Genomic DNA, 25,619 nt, shown 5'->3' on the forward strand with positions numbered 1-25,619 from the left:
GCACTCACACACAGGCGTGCACACGCGAACGCACACAAACTCGTATGATTTTGTGCATGAAAGTGTGTGTGTTTGTGTCTGCGTACGTGTGTGTGTGCGTGTGTGTGTATGTGTCTGTGTGTGTGTGTTTGTTTGTGTTCGTGTGCGCACGCGCATGTGTGCGTGAGTACGTAAGTGCGTGCGTGTGCGCGTGGGTGCGTCCTCGGTCCCCCACACGCGCCTCGCTGAACGCTTGTTTACGAAATAGATAGAAACGTTAAGCGACACAATGGTATACACTAATACCAAAATGTAATACCTCTAAAATTCCAATGGAAACCAGAATTCGGTATTTAAAGTAAAACACAAAGGATGTGCTGGCCGTGTAGAATGAATATATAAGCGTACGATATCGCAGCAGGAATCCACTTGAATGAAATTCTTAGGACTTAATCAGCACGTCATGATACGATAACCTGATACGATAAAAGTCGTAAATTATCGACAAGTATTGAAGAACAGCAGGTAGCCAGACTTTAAGCTGCCTACCTTTTGCAACCATACTTATTCGGATTACATGCAAGTTAGCGTCCAGAAACATACCCCGAGTAAATACATTGTTCTAAATAAAGTTTAGACCCAATAAATGGTGTTATAACACTATCTGACTGCACTTTTAAAAGGAATAGAACACACCAAGTGTATTTACATCATACTTTGAACAACGAAAGAGTACAGGACATAAATGAACAGCCGGCCGGAGTGGCCGATCACCTCTAGGCGCTTCAGTCTGGAATCGCGCGACCGCTGCGGTCGCAGGTCCGAATCCTGCCTCGGACATGGATGTGTGTGATGTCCTTAGGTTAGTTAGGTTTAAGTAGTTCTAAGTTCTAGGGGACTGATGCCTCAGATGTTAGTCCCATAGTTCTCAGAGCCGTTTGAACCATAAATGAACACTTGAATGAACTATGTGATTTAATTAATATGTGTTATACTATGTAGGCTTTCACGGCCGGTATTGTCTTCAGATGAAACTTCCGGGCTGAGAGATGCGAGGCAGTGGTTCATGTATAAAATTTCCACCTAACGTTTCGTCTCCATCTGCGAGAGCCATCTTCTGAGGTCGTCCGGCAATGTTAGGTGGAAATTTTATACATCGACCACGGCCTCTCAGCCCGGAAGTTTCCACTGAAGAATATGTGTTATGTTCATAATTTCGTTTTAATAGCGCGTAAGGGACCCTCCCTGCTGGCAAGTTACATGCGGTGAGCATGTATGGCACAGTCTACCTTTTATTTAGTAAGCGGAAATATAAATACGCATGACTATATCCATTACTTCTCTTAGCCTCCTCGGATGATAGCTTACTTATTGGCTTGTAAATCATGCAAAGGAATGCCTGAATGTACTGCTGAATGCAGTGTTCAGACGCAGGGGTCATTAACGGGGTCATTAAGACTGTGGGTGGAAAGTTTATTACGTAACATATGGTAGCTCACTTCCCCCATGAACCATGGACCTTGCCGTTGGTGGGGAGGCTTGCGTGCCTCAGCGATACAGATGGCCGTACCGTAGGTGCTACCACAACGGATGGGTATCTGTTGAGAGGCCAGACAAACATGTGGTTCCTGAAGAGGGGCAGCAGCCTTTTCAGTAGTTGCAGGAGTAATAGTCTGGATGATTGACTGATCTGGCCTTGTAACATTAACCAAAAAGGCCTTGCTGTGCTGGTACTGCGAACGGCTGAAAGCAAGGGGAAACTACAGCCGTAATTTTTCCCGAGGACATGCAGCTTTACTGTATGATTAAATGATGATGGCGTCCTGTTGGGTAAAATATTCCGGAGGTAAAATAGTCCCCCATTCGGATCTCCGGGCGGGGACTACTCAAGAGGACGTCGTTATCAGGAGAAAGAAAACAGGCATTCTACGGATCGGAGCGTGGAATGTCAGATCCCTTAATCGTGCAGGTAGGTTAGAAAATTTAATAAGGGAAATGGATAGGTTAAAGTTACATATAGTGGGAATTAGTGAAGTTCGGTGGCAGGAGGAACAAGACTTTTGGTCAGGTGATTACAGGGTTATAAATACAAAATCAAATAGGGGTAATGCAGGAGTAGGTTTAATAATGAATAAAAAAATAGGAGTGCGGGTTAGCTACTACAAACAGCATAGTGAACGCATTATTGTGGCCAAGATAGACACAAAGCCCAAGCCTACTACAGTAGTACAAGTTTATATGCCAACTAGCTCTGCAGATGATGAAGAAATTGGTGAAATGTATGACGAGATAAAAGAAATTATTCAGGTAGTGAAGGGAGACGAAAATTTAATAGTCATGGGTGACTGGAATTCGTCAGTAGGAAAAGGGAGAGAAGGAAACATAGTAGGTGAATATGGATTGGGGGGAAGAAATGAAAGAGGAAGCCGCCTTGTAGAATTTTGCACAGAGCATAACTTAATCATAGCTAACACTTGGTTCAAGAATCATAAAAGAAGGTTGTATACCTGGAAGAATCCTGGAGATACCAATAGGTATCAGATAGATTATATAACGGTAAGACAGAGATTTAGGAACCAGGTTTTAAATTGTAACACATTTCCAGGGGCAGATGTGGATTCTGACCACAATCTATTGGTTATGAACTGCAGATTGAAACTGAAGAAACTGCAAAAAGGTGGGAATTTAAGGGGATGGGACCTGGATAAACTGAAAGAACCAGAGGTTGTAGAGAGTTTCAGGGAGAGCATAAGGGAACAATTGACAGGAATGGGGGAAAGAAATACAGTAGAAGAAGAATGGGTAGCTCTGAGGGATGAAGTAGTGAAGGCAGCAGAGGATCAAGTAGGTAAAAAGACGAGGGCTAATAGAAATCCTTGGCTAACAGAAGAAATATTGAATTTAATTGATGAAAGGAGAAAATATAAAAATGCAGTAAATGAAGCAGGCAAAAGGGAATACAAACGTCTCAAAAATGAGATCGACAGAAAGTGCAAAATGGCTAAGCAGGGATGGCTAGAGGACAAATGTAAGGAAGTAGAGGCTCATCTCACTAGGGGTAAGATAGATACTGCCTACAGAAAAATTAAAGAGACCTATGGAGAGAAGAGAACCACTTGTATGAATATCAAGAGCTCAGATGGCAACCCAGGAAGTCGTTTCTGAAAGTATTTGTATGGAGTGTAGCCATGTATGGAAGTGAAACATGGACGATAACCAGTTTGGACAAGAAGAGAATAGAAGCTTTTGAAATGTGGTGCTACAGAAGAATGCTGAAGATAAGGTGGGTAGATCACGTAACTAATGAGGAGGTATTGAATAGGATTGGGGAGAAGAGAAGTTTGTGGCACAACTTGACTAGAAGAAGGGATCGGTTGGTAGGACATGTTTTGAGGCATCAAGGGATCACAAATTTAGCATTGGAGGGCAGCGTGGAGGGTAAAAATCGTAGAGGGAGACCAAGAGATGAATACACTAAGCAGATTCAGAAGGATGTAGGTTGCAGTAGGTACTGGGAGATGAAGAAGCTTGCACAGGATAGAGTAGCATGGAGAGCTGCATCAAACCAGTCTCAGGACTGAAGACTACAACAACAACAACAACAACAACAGTGGTAGCTCAATGGATATAGCAAAGAACACACACTACTGTAAAGATGATAGAATACCGTAAAGATGATGGAATCTTTAAATAGTGACAAGGAATTACGAATAAACCTCAGAATGTTTGGATCAAGGGATTATCATGAAAAGAATAATTACCGTCGCAATAAAGCATACAATCGTCAGCGTGTGAAAACATGGTACAGTAGATCACTACAAAAAAAGATCATCATAAAAAGTGGACGTCTAAGGCTTGCACATACTATAAACAAAGATAGATGGCGATCTCTGTCAGATTTAGAACAGAGTTTAATTCTGAGGGGAAGGCAAGTGTTCCAGACACACCGTTCGACGTATATTTTGGAACGTATCACAAGCTACAAGCAGCCCTCACCACATGTGAAGAGACTAACGTATATTAATTATTGATGCAGTTCAGTGTATAACAGTTTCATACTAGGATGACATATTCTAAAAGTCAAGACCTTCTTCTCTTCTTGTGAAGATATTAGAGCTGGTTATAAATATACCATGTTCTAAGATTCTGTTATTGACATTGTAAGGTGTCAGGCAAATCCAACACCTTCCATGAGAACCCTGACATGATAAGCAAATCCAGTAGTATGTCACATAGCTCCGAATAAAAAACCACGCAGAATGTTAGAAAATAGCGACCCCGCCAGGATGGTGAAATACCACGATTGAAGGTCGACCACATGCCTAACTAGGTCAAAAAAATATCCTGTTGAAAAATTTTCGTAATAAAAAAATTATTTTAACGTTATAAATAGTTGAAAACAGTAGCTGCAGCGATAGATAGTAATAAAGTATTCAATAAAAAGTGCGACATTCTAGCAGAGACAATAGCATAATTAAGTTATGAATTTTATAAATTGTTAGAATTAAGTTTTCTCCTCAATGCAAGCGCACAGGTGGCGGATACATCGTTGACAAGTTGGTTCTGACGCAAGAAGTAAGTGAATTGATTGTCAAGTCGTGTGAACAAAAAGTTTATGAAACGCGTGAGATCGTATGAGCGCATGTTGACGTGAAGTAGGGCGCGTGAATTGCTTTTAAAACAAAAAATAAGGCATTCGGAAAGATTAGCAATGGCAGATCGAGACCTTGACCGAATTGAGGTAGAGACCCAGCATGAAAATGGACAGAGAATAGAGGACAGTACAACAGACGATGCAGTATCGCGAGAAATAGGACAGATAACGCACCATAACGAGGATGATGTACGCCAAGGCACAGAAAACGTAAGTCAGCATACGACAGAGGAGCAGGAAGGTAGAGAGACAGTCGATGAGGATTCTAACTTGCGTCTTTAATACGTAGAACCCATAGTACAAGTAATCAGAGCTCCCTCACCACAGAGTACAAGGAATGCGAGCAGAAACGTGTCAAAGCACGGTTCAATGCAATCGGTTGCGAATCAACACTTGGGCGAAAACACAGAGCGTAGGACGTCGGGAGAAAACGCAATAGGACCCACCAATCTGGCAGAATTATTACAAGAAATTACGGAAACCATGACAAGGCAAAATAAGAAATAGCGAACCAAATTCAAATTCAGAATGCAGAAACCACGAGACAAATGCGAGAGATTAAAGAACAAAACAAAAAAATTCAGTTACACCTAAGTCATATTGAAGACGAGGCCAAAGAATCTCGATAAGTGATAGGAAACTTAATAACAGGTCACAATCAATTGAGAACAGACATTGACAAGGTACAAGTGGAAGTACAAACATTGCGTAATGACATTAAGGACGAGATGAAAACATTACGTAACAACACCCAGGGAGAAGTCAAGAAACTAGAGAAACAGATAAACGTCATTACTAGACAAGCAGCAGGTACAGCGCGTAAAATTGTTGAAAACAGTGTGTTACATAAACGTATCACAAAAGCAGCGCTGAAAAGATATGATAACCGCATAGTCCAAATAGAAGCGCAAACGAAGCGACAATTCCAGAAATTGCGAACAGAGTTGTTGCAAACCGTTGAAGAGCGTAGTGAACAGGATCGAACTAGCACAGAGTCCGCAACCACATCCGTATCTGTAACAGCACCGGAAATACAAGCAATTACGCATTTGCGATTCCAATCACAGGCGGAAAGTAACATACGTGAAATCAGACAGCCTGCAGAGCAACAAACACGTTTCGAAATTCTTGATGAACAAACGTCATCACAAACACATGCGGAACAACAAATATATGTTTCAAGACAGTTTGGATCTTGCGATGAAGCGGCCAGGTTAGCCAGACAAGATTCCGAACCAATACGTGACAATGGAAAGACAGGTCGCGAAGAGTACAGTCCAATGCATTCAGCTACACGTTCACAACCGATGTAAGAAAATAATTGCGTACCACTCCAACGATACTACGCAAGGGTAGGCGAAAGTTACGGTGGACAATATCCAATGGATCTACCACAACCGGAAAGAACGACGGGAGAAATGATCAGAAACAAAAGTGGGGAAGAATCGCGAATTTCATATGGAACTATGACGAAGTACGACGACGATCATTTCCTCACAGTCAGAAAATTTCAACACTTTCGAGAAGGAAACTCATGACATCCACGAACTTTTATTGGTCAATTCCGAGTAGGATTACCAGAACACTGGACGCTAGCACACATATTAAACTTTATATGTCCACACATGTCAGGAATAGTCGCAGAAACCATGCAGAATGTTGCAGCGTTATGCCGATCGTACGAAGATTTCAAAGAGAAGTTTCTCTCACGATATTGGTCCAGCGAAGCACAGAACAGGGTGAAGTACGAATTATTACAGAACCCATATTTTGAAAATTCAGGAGAGAAGAGTCCCGTGAAATTTTTCGAAGTAATGGCAAAGAAAAATCAATGCTTAGATGTACCATACAGTGACGGAGAGTTGATTAAATTATGCGCGATGAAGCTACCATTGAAATACCAGCAATCATTAGTAGGTCGTGGAGGCAATGACGTCCAAGCATTTAATGGGATTCTAAGGGAACTAGAGTTCATATTTTCTGAAGATGACGCAAGAAAAAGACGAAGCACACGTGAAAACGAAAGCAAAAAGCAGTGGAATCCACAAGACACAGTACGAAGGAACAATAATTACGAACCATGTGATAACTTTGCACCAAGAAACGACAATAGATTTCAACAAAGAACCGGTTATGGATTTAGAAGAGAATTTGGCAATAACTATAATTCACCCAGTAACGGCAACAACTATTACAGAGGGAATAATGACAACCGGAACGGGTACTGGAGAACCAATAGAACCACAAATCATCAACAAAGAAACCACTATCAACAAGTTGAACAAGAAAAGAGAATACAGATAGAAGAGGTGGAGGTAAGACCACCAAACCCCGAGAAACGCGCGAATTGACAGCTAAGCGCCCATGCCAAAGAGAACGACGCACCGACCCAGGACAATTGCAGCACCTTGAACAGGGAAGTAAAAATCTTATCACGAGAAGAGAAGAAGGAAGAAACAAATCCGCAGGAACCAGATGAAACCGAAGACAAGAAAATAACAATATCGTGTTGGGACGAAATTAATTGGAAGAATACTGACGAGGAAGATGAATTACCAGAGGCATGCACAACGAATGTAGGAGGAAAGGACGAAGTAATGAGTATTGCAGAGCTATTTGAGATGGAAACCAGGGAAAGCGAATTCAATTAGGATAATGCGCAGTCGACAGAAGTTCAAAATAAGTTACAAGTGGGCACACAACGCAATGCATATAATGAAGGAACTTATGAAGCGATAATTGGAATATTTAGATGCGATTATGTGGAAGTAGCGATGAAGAAGGAGGAGATAGACGAGGATGAGGAAAAAGTAGAGGATGTTGAAGAAAGCGTAAATGAAGGAAAAAATAGAGAAGAGGAAATAAAAGAGAGAGAAGTAGCAGTCGAAGCTTATTCTACAGAAAGTTCGAATTCACAAGGGAAATTCCTAACTAGACTCATGTATGATTCAGTGGAGGATTCGTTGCTGCAAGAAGAAGAAGAACAGAACCAACCCTTTCAAATTCAACCAATTGTGAAGGCCATGGTAAAGCATATCCCAGTCAATATTGTAATTGATAGCGGAAGTGAACTGACTGCGATCTCAGAAAATTAATTCATGCAGTGTAATGCCAATGAGGAATTGCCAGTTCTGAAAAGACGTAAGATTAAAGTAAGAGGTCCTATTAGAAACAATGCTGCGGAAGTTACGAGAAAAACAAGGTTAACTCTTTCGTGTCAAGGTCAAAAGATCGAATCCAACTTCGTGATTATACCTAAACTAACTGTAGATTTGATTATAGGTGCAGATTTTTTAAATGAGAGACGAGCGATAATAGATATGGGTAAAGGTAGCGTAACACTCGGGAATGTCACACTTCTCTTTGAGCAAAAGCAAAATTAGAAGAAATAACAGTTATAAACAAACAATTAAGAATGTCGCGAGATAAGGAGGATGAAGAATTAGAATGGTATGCACAAAAGGGGGAATCGCCTCAACTCATGTTAGAAGACCATAAAGAAATCGACGAAAAATTGCAAGAAGTTCAAGGTATTTCAGAACACAGTAAAAGAGAGTTAGAGGGTATTTTACGAGATAAAGCAGAGGTATTTTTACCTAAGACTGGCAGTATTACACTTTCAGTACAAGTTTGAAGATTAATTTTATTACTGTTAAATGATCAGCACAATATTTCAAGATTAGGTTGCAGATAAGACTTTCGTGAGGAGAAAGAAGAATGAAGAGAGAGGAAGGTGGGAAAAAGAAAGTAGTTTCAATAAAAACAAAGACAAAAATAACACCTATAGTACCATAGATTAAGGTGAAGGGATAAAGCGTAGATAGTCTAACAGCATGAAATACTAAAATGCTATACACCACGACACTACACAAAAATAAAAAAACAATTTGAGGAGTCTTGTACACATTAAGACTCAAAATATTTTAGAATTGTAACATGGAAACGGCGCTGAAATTAATAGAGCTGTTGAAGAAGGCATATAACAGTGCAGGTACTAGACATATGTTAGATGAATATAACTAAAACCAGATACAATGACCCACGAGTTGCAACGCGAGAAGTATCAAGAAAGGAAAGGACGTAATTAGCAAGACACGATTCCTACAAGGCAGAAGCGTCGAGAGAAGGGAAAGGACAGCGAGACCAACAGAAAGCCCTTGTACCCGAAGTGGGCAGTAAATAAATCTGCTGACAAGCTGAACCACAGTGTGGCGGAACCCTGCTGGGACAGAACACGGAACAACACAGTGGCGGAACCCTGTAGAGACACGACAGGACACCGAACGCCAGATGGGTCTCCGAACGCCCCGACTCAGTGGAGCGAGCAAAAAACGGCCCGACGAGAAGACTGCTTGGGCAAGCCACCACTGGCAAAAAAATATGTTTAATAGTCAAACTACTGCTATTAAACAGCACGCTGATGCACGAAACTGAAGAAAACTTCCACAAAGTAAAATTGCCACGCCCAAACAATTTGTCGAACTGTTACTAAGAGGAGAACTTCAAAGCAACTTGATATGAATAAATATTTCCATATCCTGCCCAGAGAAGAACCAAGAAGCAGAGAAAAAGCAGGAAGAACAGAAGTTGAAGATTCGCATGATTGAGACCAAGAAAGAAGATAGGTGAAGAATAGACGACATACCTTCCCAAATCCATATCCTATTGTAAACTAGTCGTCTGTGAAGTATTAAAACAAAAAACGACCGATTTCAGCAACACATAACGATGACTTTCACTCATACAAAGCCAGTGAACCACGAGATTCTGCACTCACAGCTCCATTCCATTATGGGACCTCCACAACAGCAACACAGACTTGCAAAGGCAACAAGGAACGACGAACAAAGCTGTACATCAAATACTTGTCCAGATCCATCTCGCACAAGTCCACCACCTTTGAGCAAAAAACATTTGCCAACCTCATGCTTAAACATTCATAGGATCGTGTAAATGTGTGAAATCAAATTATGTGATGTAAGAATTCTGCAAAAGAAATGTATGAAAAACTAAATAAGTAAGCACACCAGACAGCTAATAAACTACAAAATAACAGTCATTGACTATGGACTTATGTAAAAAATAGACTATCGATAAAAATAAGTCATTACTTCTGAAATGGACAGTATATAAACAACAAAAGTAAGGCATAATAAACACTAAAACTATATGCCACTTATTTTCTCCTCACAAAAATAAAAGAATAACTATATTTTACTTATTTACTCCTTATAAAAACAAAGAATAAAAAATTATCTTGATGGATGTTTTCCCTTTTTTTAACGTTTGTACCATTTGTTAGGATAATATCTCAATACTTATGTATGTGTATTTCTTTGTCAAAGCAATTCTTGGAAATAATTCTTATTTGTTAGTGTAACAATGTTGAAATGAGTGTCTAGAAACAAAAACACTTTACTTGTACATGACATTTAGAGAATGTGTTAGGAATAGATTTTACTTAATTACTACATTTATAAAAACAATGTTTCTAAGAAAATCGATGTTAAAGACTCCTCACTTTCGATAACAAACTTCTTAAAAAACAAACTTCACAATTAAATAATGAAAGAGAATAATTATAAAATTTTAATTTTAATAGAATAAAAATATTCTTCACTTGTCAATATAAACATATTTTTGATAATAATATGGAAGAATATAAAAATATAAACTAGCATAGAACAGAATAACGTGGCTGAACAGTGGGCAACAAAATTTATATAACGGAAAAATTTTTGACTGGCTTAGAGAACGATTCAATCATTGACTAACTTCAGTACAAAAATTAAGTTCAAAGGGTGGTGATATATAAGGTGTCAGGCAAATCCAACACCTTCCATGAAAACCCTGACATGATAAGCAAATCCAGTAGTATGTCACATAGCTGCGAATAAATCGTGACATTAAATTAACCTAAGTAATACGAGTAACGAGTACCACAGACTAACACAAGAATGCCAAAATTCATTTCATACCTTCCCACCGTGAGACAGACACAGTTCTGAGGGGAGAAACGAGAACAGAAGCCGAGAGCGGAACCGTGTTATGCTGGAAGGCACTAAGATAAGGGACGGACACCCACGTGCCAGCTAACCGCTAGGACCACCCCAGCCGCAAGTTTTAGCGTGAGACCTTTTCACGTCTCTGTTACGTCAAGACCACCCCCCAGGCCATGTTAAAACATAGGGCCCTCCAGAAGAACAGTATAGATCTTACGATAACACTAAAAGGACCACACCAGCTGCAAGTTTTATCGTGAGACTTTTTCACGTCTCTGCTACATTGCAAACTTTAAAAACATTGCCCACCACGAAAAGTATAACGTTTCTCATTGGATAGACAGAATTTTTGTAGGTGGAGCTTAAGGTTAACATTGAGACCCTGATTGGTCAGATGAAATCACAGCCAGATAGTTTTCTTAAACTAAATTATGTAAATTGTAGTAAGGAGAAGTTAGGAGAGAGTTGCTTCCGAGACGGCGAGGTGAGCAGAGCTGTGCTGTCCGCCGCCCCCTGACGAACACCGACAAGGTAATGAACGCATGTGATGCCGCATAACAGTTCATAAAGCTTCACTCAGAACTGCAGAAGTCTCATCTGTTACACCCCCTTTTTTCGTAATACTAGTGTCGATCGTCAATTAAAGCTCATGGTGTTCACATTTGCCACTTGAAGTAAAAATCTGAAATGCGATGATTTTTCTGTTATATAGTTATTGAGAAGCCACTGTAATTTACGACAAGTTAGGTAAGTAATTAAAGATAATTGAGGGTCACTGTAGACCATTTTGATAGTTTTCTCCTTTGTGAAACTTAATTTAAACCTAGATTATAGATGTGATATGGCATAGGTCATCCTTCGATCAATTGTAGAACTTGGAAACCCACTCAGGGAATATTCGTTTACATTTTTGTTGAACTTAGTTGGTTTTTACCATCCTGTATTAAAACATTTCCTTTTATCAATAGTGCAAATTATAAACAATGTTTTGTGAGTAGAATAAAATTTCCAATGGTAAACTTAACTGCTTTTTCGACGTTATTTAACCAGCTAACTAAAAATAGGAAAGCCTTGAACCCCTTTCCACTAAATTTAGTTAGTATTAAGGTTCTTTTACAGGGAGTGCAGTGGAGCTGACGCTGACTCACTGAACTCTTCTGAATTCTACATGTCATGTGTGGTCTGGCGTCTCCTTACCAGCAACAGGTCCCAGGTTCAAACTACTCAATTCCCTAAAAAACACGGTCAGAGTGTCGTTGCGCGAAAGTGGTAGGGAGACACGATATACAACAAACAGACACCACGCAGAATGTTAGAACATAAGTAAGTAAAACATAGTGTTGCGAAAGAATTTTCACCAGCTGTTTTGCTATAAATAAATTGCAAGCAGTGCTGCAGAAGAAGGCACCCTAAGGTGCTGAGAAATTTTACTTACATACAACAGAATAATAGTGTCGTGGCACTTTAGTCTACATGATTTCATAAATTTATTTGAGTGTGACGAAAGTAACTTTACGTTTGATAAATTGCAGGCTTGTTGCAGGCTTGTTTCGACGTAATGTAATGTTTTAATACTAATTACAAAGCACATTTCTATACAGAGTGATCAGATACTGTAAAGTATTATGGAAGTAATGATTACTGGGCACACTACAATAAAAGCACCATCACAGTAGCTAAGCATCTTCAACACTCAGCGGGTTATTTTCACTGAATATTTCACTGTAAGTTTATTTATAAGCGTATCATGTTTCAAACAGAGCTGTTTTGGGGTGATTGAAGTATTCATTTTCCTGTTAAAACAACTCAGCACATGTATGATGTTCATGTTAGTCATTTGCAGTGTAACATCATCATTGCAAAGTATTGCCTATTAATACTTGTGCCCTACACTCCAGTATTTTTAACATTAGGTTAATCAAAATTTTATTTGTGTGGCAAGGTAAGAGTTCTACATTCTAGAGAGATTAGTAAAGTGAATGCTCATTACTTACTACACACAAGTGTCCATCCACAAACATTTACGAGACCGATGGCCACTCACGGTCAATTATAGCTGAATACGTATCCATATTAGGATCAATTGGGTGGGGCACCGCAAACTTCAACACCCAGTAGTAAGTTATATTATTATTATTATTGGTTTTTTGCCCTTAAAGAGCGCATTTGGACTAAACTACATGGGAGTTCCTTTTGCTGCCTTCCTTGCTGCCCAAACTTCCCTCATTCGCTCGCTGTGTTTCTGTTTCCGGTCCTCTGTCCATGCTTTTTGTCGGCTTTGTGTCTTCGGCTTCATCTTGATTGCCTTTTTGGCTGCCCATATTTCTTTCATCTTCTGGCTATGATCTCGTTTGCGTTCTTCGGTCCATTTTATGCCTGTTCGTTTGTCACATTGTATCTCATGTAGTTTACTTTTCTTAATGATGTTTCTGAATTTTATTCTGTCGTTTATTGTGTCTGCTCTTATGTTGAGTTGGTTCAGGTCGTTTTCTACCTCTGCCACCCATTTGTTGTTTCTAGTGGTTACCCAGTCAAAGATCTGTTTGGTCAGCCTGTGTTATGGCATTCTGTATAGGTGTCCATAGAATTGTAGTCTGCGTTTTCTAATCTTTTCTGTGATTGTCTCCGTATGTTTGTACAGTTCCTCTGTAGGTTTCTTGATCCATATTCCAGTAGTAAGTTATGTATATATACACTCCTGGAAATGGAAAAAAGAACACATTGACACCGGTGTGTCAGACCCACGATACTTGCTCCGGACACTGCGAGAGGGCTGTACAAGCAATGATCACACGCACGGCACAGCGGACACACCAGGAACCGCGGTGTTGGCCGTCGAATGGCGCTAGCTGCGCAGCATTTGTGCACCGCCGCCGTCAGTGTCAGCCAGTTTGCCGTGGCATACGGAGCTCCATCGCAGTCTTTAACACTGGTAGCATGCCACGACAGCGTGGACGTGAACCGTATGTGCAGTTGACGGACTTTGAGCGAGGGCGTATAGTGGGCATGCGGGAGGCCGGGTGGACGTACCGCCGAATTGCTCAACACGTGGGGCGTGAGGTCTCCACAGTACATCGATGTTGTCGCCAGTGGTCGGCGGAGGGTGCACGTGCCCGTCGACCTGGGACCGGACCGCAGCGACGCACGGATGCACGCCAAGACCGTGGGATCATACGCAGTGCCGTAGGGGACCGCACCGCCACTTCCCAGCAAATTAGGGACACTGTTGCTCCTGGGGTATCGGCGAGGACCATTCGCAACCGTCTCCATGAAGCTGGGCTACGGTCCCGCAGACCGTTAGGCCGTCTTCCGCTCACGCCCCAACATCGTGCAGCCCGCCTCCAGTGGTGTCGTGACAGGCGTGAATGGAGGGACGAATGGAGACGTGTCGTCTTCAGCGATGAGAGTCGCTTCTGCCTGAATAGTGCACGGTACATCCAAACCGTCATCGAACCCATCGTTCTACCATTCCTAGACCGGCAAGGGAACTTGCTGTTCCAACAGGACAACGCACGTCCGCATGTATCCCGTGCCACCCAACGTGCTCTAGAAGGTGTAAGTCTGACCCCAGGAATGTGTCAATAAAGTTTCCCCTTCCTGGGACAATGAATTCACGGTGTTCTTATTTCAATTTCCAGGAGTGTATATACATCAGATGAGAGACGACGTAAACACACATAACTTACCTTTGTATTTAAGACGAGCGACAAATTTAAAGATTTTTGTCTTCGTTTCACATATTGGTCATGTCCTTATCATTACAGTTTTACTTTCATTAGGCATAAAGCACTAAAGATGCTTCAAAATGAAACATAAATGGAAGAAAATCATAAACATCGCTTATGGCAGTTAGTGCTGCGTATCGCTCATAGCATGTACAGGTGGGCAGTTTCCCAATGATTGTGCAAGGAATTATCCGTTGTGTTTCACGGCAGGTTGTTATTGCAGGTTTAATTTTCAAAAAAGCCGTAAAAAAATTACTGAAGGCGAAGCTTCGAGGAAAATTCGTATAACTCACGGTTCCAGGCATGGTAAGTTTGTTATATTTTAATTAAACAGGGAAATCTTGTTTTTTATTTCTTTGGAGAGCCAAATAACCGGAAAATACCTATCTTTTATCGAAAAAGGGTGCTGTAACCGAAATATACCGTCACAGTCGGCCGCTTCTGCACATTAATGGCCCTAACGATCTTGCGTCGGACCGTGAAAACTGCATTAAAAACCGGATAATCGGCAACGCCGAGCTCTTTAAATAAATCACGGGGGCGCCAGGAATCTCGTTTACATGGCGACTGGACAAAATGTGCCACCCGCCTCCAGCCGCTCACCAGATTAAAGTGGTAGACGTCCGAGCGCCGCACCGATCCCGCAACGGCGGGTCGTAATTAACTCTGCTGCGCCTGGACCAGCATTCCCGCGATTCCTGACCTCTCCCCCAAATTAATAAGAGAGATCAACTCGAAATCTCGAACCGACTATATGAAATTGAACCAATGAGTAACTGTTCGCGATATCGTGGTATTTATCATTCAACATTTTACGGTAAACCGTGATCTGCACCACGAGTTCCAGAGATTTATTGCCTATTGAATCCCATAACGTAAGAGATACTTTAAAGTGCAGCAAGTGAAGCAATCAAAAGTGAGTACTTCGAAAGGAATGAGATTAACAGGAAGTACAAAGTGGTGAAATAGGAATGGCTAGAGTAGTATTTTATATTTGTAGAAGCATGCACGACAACAGGGAAACTAGATGACGCTCATAGAAGACATAAGAAAATCTTTGCAGCAACTTATAGGCAACTGTATTAGCATCAAGAGCTGGAACGGAATCCCGGTAGTAGCAACAGAAAAAAGGCTGAAATGTGGAAGGATTGTATAGAAGGGCTTTTTAGAGAAATTAGGAAATATATTATGGATAAGGAAATAAAGATGAAGAGGATGAAATTGGCAATGAGATGCTTTGAGAACATTTTGGCGGAGGGCTGGAAAGTCAACTGAAACAAGGCTACTGGAGCAGACAACAATCTGCCTAAGATCTTACTATTCTTGGGAGAACCAAGAACGATAGAAGTGTTGTATCTAGTGTGTTTGATGTATGATGCAGGTGAAATACAACTGTATTAGCATCAAGAGCTGGAACGGAATCCCGGTAGTAGCAACAGAAAAAGGCTGAAATGTGGAAGGATTGTATAGAAGGGCCTTTTAGAGAAATTAGGAAATATATTATGGATAAGGAAATAAAGATGAAGAGGATGAAATTGGCAATGAGATGCTTTGAGAACATTTTGGCGGAGGGCTGGAAAGTCAACTGAAACAAGGCTACTGGAGCAGACAACAATCTGCCTAAGATCTTACTATTCTTGGGAGAACCAAGAACGATAGAAGTGTTCTATCTAGTGTGTTTGATGTATGATGCAGGTGAAATACATTCTGACTTCTGGGAGAACTAAGGTATGGAATACCTAATTAAAAGAAATGAAGAGTTGAAAATCACATTGTGATGCGACGCTACGAGATGAATTTGACAAAATTCTGAAATGCTACGTCAGTGATGGCTCATGAAATCGACGACACTACTCCAGTGTTTTCAGAATCCTTTGGAGAAAATTTCTCTGGGAAACTGTTTGTGGGATATATGAGACAAGGGAAAGAGCTGTAGACTTTAAGATGAGTGTAATAATTTAGACACCAGGCGTCGATTGATTGACCATTTGCACTGCAGTTTAGAGGAAGTTATCTGGATTTTCTAGTTACCGTTCTGGAGTTTCTTTGCGGCTCCAAACATATTCTATTTGAATAATAATCACTGATAAAAATAATACATTGAATGGAGAGGCTTTTTACGTAGTTTCAACAAATTTGAATGTAGCGGGGTGTCGGTAAAAACAGGTACTAACGCAGTATAAGTTTATGTTGATTTTTATACATGTACTCAGAGCAACCAACCGCATTCTACTGGATATTGGAAGAATAATTAAATCACCCAGAACGCTATATGCCACATAGTGTAATCACACAGACAACAGCTGCGTATTGTAATAATTACGATCGAAATTGAGTTAACAGACTGCTGAAACTATGGCGCAATACAATCATCGACAGTAATAGTACCAAGATATTATATAGTGTTTCCAGATAGTACTTTATTAAGGTTGTACATTTTGTAATATACTTTTTCTTATTAGCGTAGGCTATGTTGATGTCAGGCTGTGACATGATTTGTATCGTGTTTTGTTATGTTTCCATTATGTTTTACATGAAACGAAACCATTGCTCAGACACATTTTCATATATAAATGCATACTCACACTTCTTCACATACGATTGGTTTGTATTTAAAAATGACATACACCACTAATTTTACCATAGTTGCATATCTGTTGAAAGGTGGCTACACTGAGTCACAGCGCCAGAGATTGCGCCAAAGAGTATTATTCAGCCGCCTCCACTGTCAGTGCTTGTTGAGATGTGGTAGTGGAGAGTGCTTGTCGAGAAGTCATCGTGGAGAGTGCTTATTGAGAAGTGGGCAGTAGGAGTTCCGATGTAGCTGTGACTAGTTGTGAGCATGTTGTATGCAGTTGTTCTGATGGGCTAGACAGCCGATGCTGTTCGATTGCGGATGTTGTAATGATCAGAGTGTATGTTTCGTCAATATATATGAAGGTAATAATTTTTTTTATTTTTATTTCAAATGTCTTAAACAATAATGCCTCTTGGTCACAGGTTCAGTCAACAAAGCATCTGGCTTGTGTTCATGTATTAGAGTGTAATTCTGGTTTCTATGAGCAAGTATAGTATTTCAGTTTTATTTAGTTAATTCAATGTAAATGGTATTTAAAATACCTTGTCTTTTTGAGAAAGAACCGTGCCAGATGTGTATGTTGAATCACACTTCCACACACAGAACAGTCACATTTGTGCTTTGTTGTTTCGTAGCTTTTATAGTTGCTCGGGACTTAATTAATTAATTGTGTTAAAGGAAGTTTTCTTTCATTCTTTGTTGTTATTCTGTGTAGTCAGATTGCGGAGTAATACTAGTCAGGGCCAACCGGCTACGAGACTGCGTAACCGTACAGGCAGCGACTAAAATTCAAAATATTTGCATTCCAAATAATTAAGACCCCATGCACGTGGCGACCGCTGCTTCGGATCGTCCCTTGGAATCTACTGATAGTAAAAATAGCAGACAGTAGTATTGTTGAAGTAATTTGTAGTTTAGTAATTGTAGTTTATATTGCATGTGTAGATTTGGTAATTGAACATTTGTAGTTGTCTTGTCATTCTTCTAATGGTATTTTTCCAGAATTTAATTTTTGATGTCTTGTACATGGGTTTGACAATTTTGTACAATTATGAAGATTTCAATTGTTCGTTAATCGTGTTTGTCGGAAAGCTTTTCGTGTGAATGGTATTGTTGGAGATAAAGTGTCATTGTGTGTAATTTTCGTATAGGGACGAGTTTTGTATATTTTGTAAATGATTACGCGATCGATGAAAAAAGGCAAAAATGATGGATAGTCAGAATGACGAAATTGTTAACACGGCGAACTCGCCAACACAGGACAACAGTATGATGAATACTGAGTTTAAAACAATTTAATAAGTCTGGAAAATAGGCCGGAACCAGTTCAAAATTTTTCACAATAAAAAAATTTTCAGAATACGAAATTAACGATAGAAGATTCTGGAATACGAGTACTATCGAACACAGATAGCTTTACAGCTTTGACGGAAGAAGTTGGTTTTGTGGGAAATGTTAGGGGTGAAAGGAATTTTGAACCAGTTAACATGGAGCAGTTGATGAGTACAATATTAAATTTGGGATCTCGGTTAGACTCACAAATAGGAACAATTAAAACAGATATGGGAACATTGGCAACACGGTTAGAAACAGATATGGGACCAATGGAAACACAGTTAGACTCACGAATAGGGACATGTTTCAAAAACATGAAAGATGAATTAAAGAAAGAAATTAGAGAAGAAGTACAACCGATTTTGAATGCTCACAATAATAGATTAATTTCAATAGAAATCAGACAAAAGGAACAGGATAGAGAACAGGAAGAAAGAGATCGCGTGATAGTACAAAAATTTTCAGACTTAAATTTACAACGTGCACACGATAAGGAAGAAATATTTGAGAGAATCGAGGAATCCGTACCAAATGACAGATTAAATAACCTAACACAACAGTATGAGCAGTTAACTACTAAATGTGTTAATACTGAAACCCGAGTCGCGACACTTACGGAAGACGTAAATAAACAGAAAGAAAAAATAGGTGACTTATCGGAAAGAGTTGAGGAGATTTCAGATATATTGACGAGTCTTAGATTAAATGGGGACAGAGATTCAGATGATACAGCTCCATTGCTATTTGCAGAAACCGAAGAGTACCAGAACATAAAGAAACATGTTGAAAATCAGGGAAAATTTAATGAACGCGTTAAAAGGGAATTTGAGGCATTACGAAAGCAAGTCAAACATATTGAAAGCGAAATCGTTGGAAAAGACAGCAGAAGAAATTTGGAATCACCGATAGCAGCGGGTTTTGAAGATGATAATGTATTTCATTTACGAGATGTAACAAGAGAGCGCCAGGCGCGCGAACTTGACAATAATCGACATTGGGACTGGGACAGACGCGGTAGGTCTTTGTCACCACGAGGAGAAAACTTTGACTATAAACACTTCTTAACTGTTCGGAAATTTAAGATCTTTCGCAATTCTAAGTATGACATACATCCATGTTCATGGTTAGATCAATTTATGCACGCACTTCCACCAAACTGGCCACTAAGTCACAAACTGGAATTTATGTGCGGCTATTTAAGTCCTCAGGGGATTCACTACACTAAGTGAATATGTGCTGTAGCGTGCACAGGACCCCGAGCTGTAGTGGTGCTATTTCCCTTTTCGTTTTCTGCACCGCTGCCTACTCTTCTACTATTCTTTGTATCTATCAAATCAATTCTTCAACTATCAATCTATCTAGAGAGTCGGTAAAGAATAACCGAATATGACTATTTTACCCAAAAGTGATTTCGGAAATTACCATTTGGACTTACTATATCTTCAGCAGCATTAATTCGTAGTTTAAACGAAATTTTACCTATTTATCTTCGTGACAATATCACTTCATATGTTGACGATATTCTTATTGCTAAACGATCTTGGAGCGAGCATAACAAAATTTTGGATTCATTATTACGTATTTTTGCAAGAGTTGGCATTACAGTGAACTTGGAAAAATCTGAATTTGGTCGTTCTCAGGTCAAATTTCTTGGTCATATTATTTCTACAGAAGGTATTCTTCCTGATCGAGAGAAACTAGACGCTATTCGTAATTATGCTGTTCCTACCACAAAACGTGATGTTCGTAGTTTCCTTGGTGTCTGTAATTTTCTTAGACGCTTTGTTAGATTAGACGATTTGGCCACACCTCGTTTATGTGAACTATCTGGAAAGAATTCTAATTGGTGTTGGGATGAGGAAGCTCAATCAGAATTTGAACAACTTCGTGATGCTTTAGTTGCTGCTCCACTTCTTTCACACCCGGATTTATCTAAAGATTTTTGTTTGGCGACGGACTCATCATACAAAGGCCTAGGCACACTTATTTCAAGAGATAGAAGATAACGGCGTTGTAGTGCAGAAAACTATTGCCAATCTGTTCTTGCCAAATGCAAATTATGTCAAAAGGCTAAGCCACCAACTATTTCTCACAGAGCACCGTTGTTTCCTATCATTCCAGCGAAATTAAAGGAGATGGCTGCAGTCGATTTGTTCGGTCCAGTGGTTAGTTCTACTAATGGTTTTGCGTACATTTTGGTAGAAGTGGAATTGACATCAAAATATGTGTGTTTTACACCTTTACGCAAAGCAACAGCTCGTTCAGTATCTAATGTTTTCATCAAACACTTTCTTAAAGAAGTGGGTCATGTTCATAAGGTTATATCAGATAATGGATCACAGTTTCGCTCTAAAATTTGGCTTCGTACTCTACAGCGTCGTAAGATTAAATCAATTTTCATTTCACTTTTTCACCCTCAATCTAACGCTTCAGAGAGATGGATGAAGGAATTCAATAAATTGTGTCGACTTTATTGTCATCAGAATCACAGAACTTGGGATCAGTATCTTTATACTTTTCAAAACATTCTGAATGAACTCCCTAATGATTCAACTTCTTTACCGCCTATATTGATATTAAAAAATAAAGCACGACAAATCGCATTTCTGAAATCGTTCCTTTTCCGCCTACACGGAAACTGCGGCATTCTGAAGTTGTCAATCTGGCTCTACAAAATATTGCATTTGCGGCTGCTAGAAGAGAGAAATCAGCTAAGGGTCCTGGTCGTTTAAAAATCTTGTCAGTTGGTCAAAAAGTGTTAATTAAGTCTCACCGTTTGTCTCACAAAGGAAAGGGCTTGGGTCGCAAATTTTTTCTGCTTTATAACGGTCCATATAGGATTCGCAAAATTATCCATGATAACACTGTCGAAGTAGAAACTCTTAAATCTCGGCGCTCTAAGGGAATACATCATATATCGATCGTTAAAATTTTTGTGGAATGACATACTTTCGAGAAACCAACAGTTATATGTAAACATGCAGAGAATACAAGGATACCGCGCCGTGTTCCGGCGGCGGCACACACTCAAAGCAACAGTTAAGTCTGCGCGCCGCACAAGGCAGTCGTTGACCGTAAACAATTACTTCCTACGTCACGCGTACCTACAGCTGATCGAGCGCTCAGTGCGAATGCACTGACAGCCGTAAACAAATACACAGTGTAATTTCTCCGAATAAATTCAGTATAAAGCTATAGTGACTTGATAAATTATGTTATTAACGTTCAGTATTTTTCAGGATACGGTCGTATAAAATATTTAAGAACTTCAGGTAAATTCTGTGTGTGTCCGACGTGAAGAGGACTTGCTATCGAGAAAATTTCAGGAAGAATGTAATTTCGAAGAAGAAAGTAAGAAACTAAAAAGGTAACTATTAATCGAGTTTATTTTTCGGGTAGCATATTTCCACTTGGTACGTAGTTTAGACGAAATTTGCTGCTCGCGATTACGTGATTCATACTTCGTGTTAACTGATATTGACAATGATTGATTAATGAACAGGGTTGTTACTTGTGTATATTATGCATAGCTCGGCTGGTATGCTTTTTCACTGATGTCACATTTTTTTTATTATGTGCCTGCTGTGGTTATTTATTTAATTTGTAATTGTCACCTGATTAATTGTGCTGATGTGGTTAGGTATGTAAGTTATACTTTGTGATTTATCTGCTTGCGCCTTCGTGTTTACTTATTAAGATTACATATAAACATTTATTTGCTTATGCTGATATGATGCTAATGACTTGTTTATTATGTAAGATACATAATTGCTGCCTTGCGTATGGATTGCATATTTATACATTTCTGTTTGTTGTCATAACTATAATTTGGTATATAGAAATGCTTATATGCAGTGTACGAACATGGAGTTTAGGTCACACTATGGTATTAATTATAGATTGTTCGCTTGGCAGAGCCTCGTTGTAGGGATTGTGCTTGGCATTCTGTTCTCCACTGGTATATTGTCTCGCTATTGCATGTTTTGCTTACGCTCAGTGGCTTATATTTTTAAGATAAGAAAATGAACTACAATAATGCTACGAACGACATTAGTACAAGAATCTTCATTGAAGTCACATGAGCTGGAGGTTTATGGAAGCTGTATAAATTTATGCTAATAGGAAAGAAGCTAACGATATGACATACCAACACTAGGTTTAGACCATTGACAGTTATTACACTGCATTCTTCGTGAGCAATTGAAATAGCAAGTTACACTTGACACAAGAAATATTCCACATGTTTGCTTCTGTTTTGCCATGATTCTTGAAGTGGTGTACACACTGTGAAATATTACGATTTATTCATTCAAAGTCTTATGTGATCTTTCATACTACGTTCTCGCACCTACTTACTGAAAGTTATTCGAACTAAAGGCTGTTAGAGGTCATGTATGCATTTCTTTTATTTTATGATGGAGAAGGTAACCAAAATGTATTTTACAATTCATAATGAGTAGAAGATTTGGGTCAGATGGATTACACAGAGGTTGTGTGTGGACATTTTGTCTTCGGATTGTATGGGATGATGAACTGAAGTCTGCACTAGGATTTTATCTGTACTTGTTCGAGGAGACTGAATAGAGGAAAGAGTTGTTATGGAAGTGAAATGATATTGGTGATAAGGTTTATATGTATCGACGTATTGAAGAGGTATTATTGAGGTATTGAGATTGTGTGAAGTTGATGATTATTGGAGTTTTGGTGGACAAGAGGTAAGGTAAATGATATTGATGATAAGGTTTATATGTATCGACGTAAGAGGTATTATTGAAGTATTAAGATTATGTGATGATAATGATTATTGGAGTTTTGGTGGATAAGAGGTGAAGTAAGTGAGGAGAATTTCTTTTTTTTTTTTTTTTTGTTTGTTGGTCTATATGGAACAAGGAGGATGAAGATGGCAGACTAGAACACTCAAGTAGAAGGAAGATAGTCTACACACACACTTTGTTAAATCAATAAGCAGTATATATATATATATATATATATATATATATATATATATATATATATATATATATATATATATTTGGAGAGAGGAAGTAATTGCATATCTTGGCACACTGAAAGTTGTTCAGCAACTGTACATTTTGATTTGGCTTGGCAAACATTGGTCTTGACATGATGACTATGACGTTGACTAACTATTATTGACTGTTATACATTGCTGCCACTACTACTTGATACACAAGTTGAACACAAAATTTTGGACAGAATTACATTTACACAGTTAACACTATTCAATTACACAATAGTACTTAATGTGGATGAAAGATGAGTGAGTGTGTTTTGTGTGTTTTCCTTTCCTAATCCCAAATAATTTGTACCGACCTATCTCCTAAATATTTTTTTACTTGTTTGTTGTGGTTTGCACTGACACACATAATTATTATAGGTTTACTGATATTTGTGTATTTGTAATATTTAATATGACAATTATCTCATATCATTTGTGTCTTTACTATAATTTGTATGTATAGTGTTAGAGCATTGATAATAATTTTGTAAAAGCAATTGCGAGAGCATTTAAACTGTTGTTCATGCTTACATGTATCAACATTGATGGGTGCCACTAGGAAATGTTTAATTTGTGCTAATGAAGTCTGATGAACTGTGAAATAAGTAATAGTGAATATTATGGACTGTTACGTGCACTGGTTCAACATGATGGGTGCCACTACGATATGTTTAATTTGTGCTAATGAACTCTGATGAACTGTCTAATTAGTGATAGTGAATATTATGGACTGTTACCTGCACCTGTTTAACATTGCTAGGTGCCACTGATGGAACTGCTTCTACTGAAATGATGTCACTTGTTGGTGTCTGCACCTGCTCAACATTGCTGGGTGCCACTGATGGACTGCTTCTACTGAAATCATGTCACTTGTTGGTGTCTGCACCTGCTCAACATTGCTGGGTGCCACTGATGGAACTGCTTCTACTGAAATGTCACTTATTGGTGTCTGCACCTGCTCAACATTGCTGGGTGCCACTGATGGAACAGCTTCTACTGAAATAATGTCACTTGTTGGTGTCTGCACCTGCTCAACATTGCTGGGTGCCACTGATGGAACAGCTTCTACTGAAATAATGTCACTTGTTGGTGTCTACACCTGCTCAACATTGCTGGGTGAAACTGATGGAACTGCTTCTACTGAAATAATGTCACTTGTTGGTGTCTGCACCTGTTGAACATTACTGGGTGTCACTAATGGAACTGCTTCTACTGAAATGATGTCACTTGTTGATGTCTGCACCTGCTCAACATTGCTGGGTGCCACTGAAGGAACTGCTTCTAATGATATGTCACTTGTTGGTGTCTGCACCTGCTCAACATTGTTGGGTGTCATTGATGGACTGCTTCTACTGAAATGGTGTCACTTGTTGGTGTCTGCACCTGCTCAACATTGCTGGGTGCCACTGATGGAACAGCTTCTACTGAAATAATGTCACTTGTAGGTGTCTGCACCTGATCAACATTGCTGGGTGCCACTGTTGGAACTGCTTATACTGAGATAATGTCACTTGTTGGTTTCTGCACCTGCTCAACATTGCTGGGTGCCACTGATGGAACTGCTTCTACTGAAATAATGTCACTTGTTGGTGTCTGCACCTGCTCAACATTGTTGGGTGCCGCTGATGGACTGCTTCTACTGAAATAATGTAACTTGTTGGTGTCTGCACCTGCTCAACATTGCTGGGTGAAACTGATGGAACTGCTTCTACTGAAATAATGTCACTTGTTGGTGTCTGCACCTTTTGAACATTACTGGGTGCCACTGATGGACTGCTTCTACTAAAATAACGTCACTTGATGGTGTCTGCACCTGCTCAACATTGCTTGGTGCCACCGATATACTGCTTCTACTGAAAAGATGTCACTTGTTGGTGTCTGCACCTGCTCAACATTGCTGGGTGCCACTGATGGAACAGCTTCTACTGAAATAATGTCACTTGTAGGTGTCTGCACCTGCTCAACATTGCTGGGTGCCATTGTTGGAACAGATTATACTAAGATAATGTCACTTGTTGGTGTCTGCACCTGCTCAACATTGCTGGGTGCCACTGATGGAACTGCTTCTACTGAAATAATGTCACTTGTTGGTGTCTGCACGTGCTCAACATTACTGGGTGTCACTGATGGACTGTTTCTACTGAGATAATTTCTCTTGTTGGTGTCTGCACCTGCTCGCCATTGCTGGGTACCACTGTTGAAGCTGTTTAAATACGGCTGATGAAATGTTATGAGACTGCTATTTGCACCTGTTGATCATTGCTGGGTACTACTGTTGTAACTGTTAAGTGCTCTGAGGAGTCCTACTTGTTTATTGAACTATTGA

The sequence above is a fragment of the Schistocerca nitens genome, chromosome 6 (genome assembly GCF_023898315.1).
Source record: "Schistocerca nitens isolate TAMUIC-IGC-003100 chromosome 6, iqSchNite1.1, whole genome shotgun sequence".
Classification (NCBI taxonomy): Eukaryota; Metazoa; Arthropoda; class Insecta; order Orthoptera; family Acrididae; genus Schistocerca; species Schistocerca nitens.